At 40.1% G+C, this 5,589-nt stretch overlaps 1 long non-coding RNA gene across 1 annotated transcript; it reads right to left on the bottom strand.

The window, feature by feature from the left end:
• Nucleotides 1–487: 487 nt before the first annotated feature.
• LOC123743756 (uncharacterized) lies at nt 488–2,847 on the bottom strand. Its single transcript, XR_006770585.1, has 2 exons — nt 1,129–2,847; nt 488–983 (listed from the first exon to the last, which is right to left on the bottom strand). It is a non-coding gene; the product is annotated as an uncharacterized lncRNA (long non-coding RNA).
• Nucleotides 2,848–5,589: the final 2,742 nt, after the last annotated feature.

Raw genomic sequence — 5,589 nt, 5'->3', positions numbered from 1 at the left:
ATGATGACAGATTGATTTCCAAGTTTTTAGTATACATTTTTTCAAGATAAGTGATGAAAAGAGAATCGCCAGCCCATTGAGTATCTCACTACACCCCCATATGCCATGCTTGAAATATGTAGACAGATGGATTAAAAGTAAGTTTACATTGAAATACTTCTGACAACCAACTTTCTATCTCCGCCCACAACCTCCAGACTTTCTAGCTTTACCAGATAGCATGGATTGTTGAGTCATTATTAGTTTAAACTTAAGACATGACTCTGGCGTTGTGCTGTAGAATTTGTGAATTTTGTCTCTTGTATAATAAATTCTATACATTAGTTTATACAGTACATTTTTGTTAACTGTAATTTTGTTAGTTATGTTCCAACTTTCCCTCCATCTTGTGCCAACTTCAGTTCTTTTTGTGTATTTTTTTGCAGAATTTAATGGTAGCCCTTTACCTTCTGTAAAGGGTTTGTGAAGGGTCTGTAGGACTATGTCGTAAATGTTAACATTTTATTTTAAAAATAGTTTATAAATCATGAATAATGTGATATGATTGCAGAGAGCACACACAATGACTGATAAATTCCAGGTAAACAGATATAATCAGAGAAAGAAATGTTAATTTTCCATCTGGAGGCTTTTCTTTGAATAGTTACAGATTGGAAAACCATTGGTAAAAATGCAACAACTAATGGTTGGGCAATGATCACCCACCTTGCATATTGTAGCCCTAGTTACAGATTCCTAGTGGATTGAATATTTACCAGATTAATATAAACACAGCCCCAATCAGTCTCAACCACCACCACCACAACAGCTCTTGTAGCATTGAGGCTGGCCATAGATGGGTCTTCATGGGTTTTTGTGTTTCACATCCTGTTTTCCTGCCTTTTCTTGCCCCTTCATCTTCACATATCAGTTGGGAAGGCAGGCCTGTGGCAGACGAAAACAAAAAGCCCCGACAGCCTGTGCAGACCTATCTCTTTCTCTGCCTGGCAAGAACACAAATAAGACCCATGGAGAGTTGACAGAGAGGCAAAGGGTTGGTGATTATTGCCAAATATTATATAAAGGAGGTCTTAGGATGAAATGTACTATTTCACTGAAACACTACTGAGACCAAGAGTAAAGACTCACTTTGTCCAGTGTCCACGGCTGCCATCATCATGTCCAAGATCATCTGTGTCTCTCCTTCTGGTCGTCATGGTCTCCATTTGATGCGACAGCACAGGTACAAGACAGTATGCAGTATATTATATGTGAGTTTACAATACACTTTCTGCATTACATAGGTAAGTCATTCACACCTGCATGTTGTCAGTTCTGTAGATTTATGACACCTGAACATCACAAGGTCAATGACTAACCGATGTTAAACAGTGAATGTACTTCACACCTTTTGAATGGACTGTTGCGTTCTCAGGGGTTGATCAGTAACGCATTGTTGCAGCATTTCAACATTTATGACAAAATGGGAACAATGATTAAGTTAACTCGTCTCCGTTCTGTGTATAGTCTCTTCTGCCAAATGGTCTGTGAGGGACATGGTCCGTAAGTGTCGGTGCAAAGGTGAGCATGCCTATTTAGTAAGTGCTGTAAATTATAAATGCCAATGAAGCCATATTCATTGTATTTGTTGACTATAAAGCAGTTGCTGTAAGGTAACACCACTGCCCAGTTAAACTTAAACTTGAACTGGAACTCCAACTCCAACTTATTTCTGTACAAAGTGTCCTACAGGCCTGGGAAAGGTCATCGTCAACATCCAAACATAGCATAACTATGATGAATCTGTCATGTGTTTAAAGACATACGCATGTGTAATTGAATGGCACAGTGGATCTCATTCTCTCTCTCTTCAGTTCTTCCCGCTGGGAGAGAAATCTGACGTCAACCACTCTTTCCCAAAACTGACGCGGAGAGGCAGAAGTTGATGAAATGCCTTTGCTGCAAAATAACCTGCACTCTATCTCTATCATCTAACGCTGACTTAAGAGTCATGAGGAAATCTCAATGACAGATCACACACACACACTGCTGGGCTTTGGCATCAGTTATAGCATCAACCAACAACGTGAAATCACAGTTTTAAAGTGATGGCGCAGTACTGTAATGGATGTTCAGTTGTTTTATTGATCATGGAGATCTCAACCTCAATCTGGTTTTTAGTTTTACTTTAAGCCAACGTCCTACTTTATGTCAAAGTCTTTGGCATAAAATATCAGCAATTGAAAGGAAATGCTATACAAACTACAGTCAGGTCAGCACATCCTTGTAAGCTTCCGTGGGAACGTGAGTCCACTGCTGTTTACTCCATGTGGTTTCTGTCTGTTTACACTATAAACCCCTGGTAAGGATGAGGAACAGAGAGGTAAAACATGATAGCACGGACTGTAATCTGAGAGTACTGAGATACGGGTGAACACTGATCAGGAGACTCCTGTACGGGAACCCAGTCTTCACATCAGGAACTAGCCATCAACACCCCTGTCTGTGAGTCTGACTTGGCAACAAGCTTCAAGACAGTAAGCAACACATACAGTCATATTCCAATGAATTGAACTCATTTTAAAGACATCTGTAACTGTATGACTCATTCTCCACTGGTCAGCGATAGACTCTGAGACATTGACATATAGTGTATTTAGGCTGGGTCAACTCAAGTGAAAGATTCACCAATGGAATTTGTCCTGTGTCATTTCTTTAACTGATGGAAAACTACTGGTCGTAAACCAAAACAAGAACGTGTGTGTTTGTGTGTATGTGCGTGCGTACATACATACATATGTGAATGTCTGTCTCCCAGTTGCTGTGCCCTGTAGTGTCTGCCTGTGTAAGACAACCAGTGTGGTGGGGGGGGGGTTTGCCCCTGTCTTCCCCTGCTGGACTCTATCAGATATGTTTTATTTATTTATTTTATTTAACCGTTATTTAACTAGGCAAGTCAGTTAAGAACTTAAGAACAACTTCTTATTTACAATGACGGCCTACCAAAATGCAAAAGTCCTCCTGCGGGGAAGGGGGCTGGGATTAAAAATACAAATAAACACACATCACGACAAGAGAGACAACACTACATAAAGAGAGACCTAAGACAACAACATAGCATGTCAGCAACACATGACAACACAGTATGGTAGCAACATAACATAACAACATGGTAGCAGCACAACATGGTACAAACATTATTGGACACGGACAACAGCACAAAGGGCAAGAAGGTAGAGACAACAATACATCATGCAAAGCGGCCACAACTGTCAGTAAGAGTGTCCATGATTGAGTCTTTGAATGAAGAGATTGAGATAAAACTGTCCAGTTTGAGTGTTTGTTGCAGCTCGTTCCAATTGCTAGCTGCAGCGAACTGAAAAGACAAGCGACCCAGGGTTGTTTGTGCTTTGGGGGATGTGTTGTGTGCCCCCTGCCTCGCTGGCCATGAGAGTGTCTGTCAGGAAACAATATTGCATAGAGGTAAGGGTAAACTAAGGGCCTCCTTAATTGATTAATGGTCATACATTAAAGGGCAATTCCACCACTTTTCAACCTCATGTTCATTATCTCCAGCACCATACCAGTGTCTACATACTGTATATGAAAACAGCAAGTGTCAGGGATTTCTTCATCGGAGGACGATATGGCGAAATCATCATCGGAAAATGAGGACCAATATGCAGCAGAGTTGAGATGGTTCATTTTGAACTTTTAATAAATTCCAAAACGAACATACAAAATAACAAAAACGAACGCACGATACACTGACAGTTCTGTTATGTTTATACACACTAAACACGGAACAATCTCCCACCAATACACAGACAAACACACCCAACTAATATAGGACTTCCAATCAAAGGCAACACCACACAGCTGCCTTCAATTGGAAGTCCACCCCAATTAACTCAACATAGAAACAGATCAACCAGACTACACATAGAAATACATCAACATAGACCATAACTCAAAACGCGGAAATAATAAATCAAACGCCCTCCTGACTAACACACCACCCTGAACCACATAAAACAAATACCCTCTGCCACGTCCTGACCAAACTAAAATGACAATTAACCCTTATACTGGCCAGGACGTGACAGCAAGTTTCTATGATATATGGTTAAAAAGATGACAAGGTCCTAAAAAATGCTTCTCTTTGACATGACAGGGTAGGCTTAAAATGAAGAAAAACGGTGATTTTCAAAACCTGCAACGAGTTTCTAGCCGGAGAGAGGGTATTTTCTTGGTCCCCACATCACCGCGAATTTCATAGTGCTTGAAAATCACTGTTTTTAAAATGTAACTTATGACGACGTCATCGTGTAGAACTTTTAAACTTCATATTTTTTTTTTCGGGTGGAATTGCCCTTTCATTTAGCAATTGCTTTATTGATATATTACTATTAGGATGGTATATTATTATATTATTATTCTAATATGAATATATATCCTGCCAGGTCACCATGATAATGTAATGACAGTGTAATGAGCATGCATCTGGACACTGTGCACAGATGCAAGTAGCTAGTAGGTATTGTTTGTCAACACAACACCCTGACAAGGCGCATGTTTGTCTCCAGGGCCTCTGAAACTGAAGGTCATCAGCTCACACAGTTTCAGTCACTGACAGTGCGGTTGGCGGTAGGCAAATTTGGGCAACACAACACAGCAAAAAGAGCTTGCCTGGGCCAAGGGGCATGTATGAACCAAAAGAACAGAACTGAAAATCCCTGTTACAGAGGAAGACGAGAGAATCGAGATAAGAGAGGAACTGATGGGCAGTGGGCTGGGACCAGTTGTTGGAGTCAGGCCATAGAAATCGAATGGTTTTGGCCCACTGAGATAGAGTGGGCTGTTGCTGCTACTGCAGTATGTGAGCTATAGATAACATACCTTCTGCTAAGCAGTATGTGCAGTTAGTATCTGACGGACGAGCATCTGATTTTCTTGTCATGTATTAAAAATATCTTTAAATTCACTGCTTTCATAAAGTAGCTTGTAGATCAATTAAAACCATTGCAACATACATTTTGGTGCAAACCATTTTGTAGTGTGTTCTTCTTCTGGTTAGGCACACAGATAAATGCTCACATCTGTGTTACCCTCACATTCTGCTTCTATCTTTCCATACACACTGGTACGATGCATTCACCTTTCACCAGCATCTGCAACAGAGCAAATCAAAACCACAGATTAAAAGGTAGTTAGTTCCAAGTAGTTGAAAAACAGGGCGTCAATGTTCCAGTACCTGTAAGACATTAAAGCCACCATGCAAACTTTTTGATTGTATTTTAAATCATCACTGTATGCCTAATAAATCACTGTTTATTTCATGAAAATAACAATTGCTTCCTCTTTCACAAAAAGGACATTACCATAATTTTCACAATTTCAGAGTATTATTTCGACCTTATGGTGTGGAAATATCAGTTTAAAAGTCGAGTTTTTGACGGCACTGCTGTACACCATCTATGTCTCTAGAGAGAGCTCTTCCACACAAAAACAGAGGCTATTGGTCAATGCACTTGTCAGACTCACTATCAATCTCTAATGATTAAGAAAAGAAAATGAAGCAACATGGACAGGTGTCGAAGACTAATAGCT

Source organism: Salmo salar, chromosome ssa07, assembly GCF_905237065.1.
Source record: "Salmo salar chromosome ssa07, Ssal_v3.1, whole genome shotgun sequence".
Classification (NCBI taxonomy): Eukaryota; Metazoa; Chordata; class Actinopteri; order Salmoniformes; family Salmonidae; genus Salmo; species Salmo salar.
This window is presented reverse-complemented; position numbering and strand designations above follow the sequence as displayed.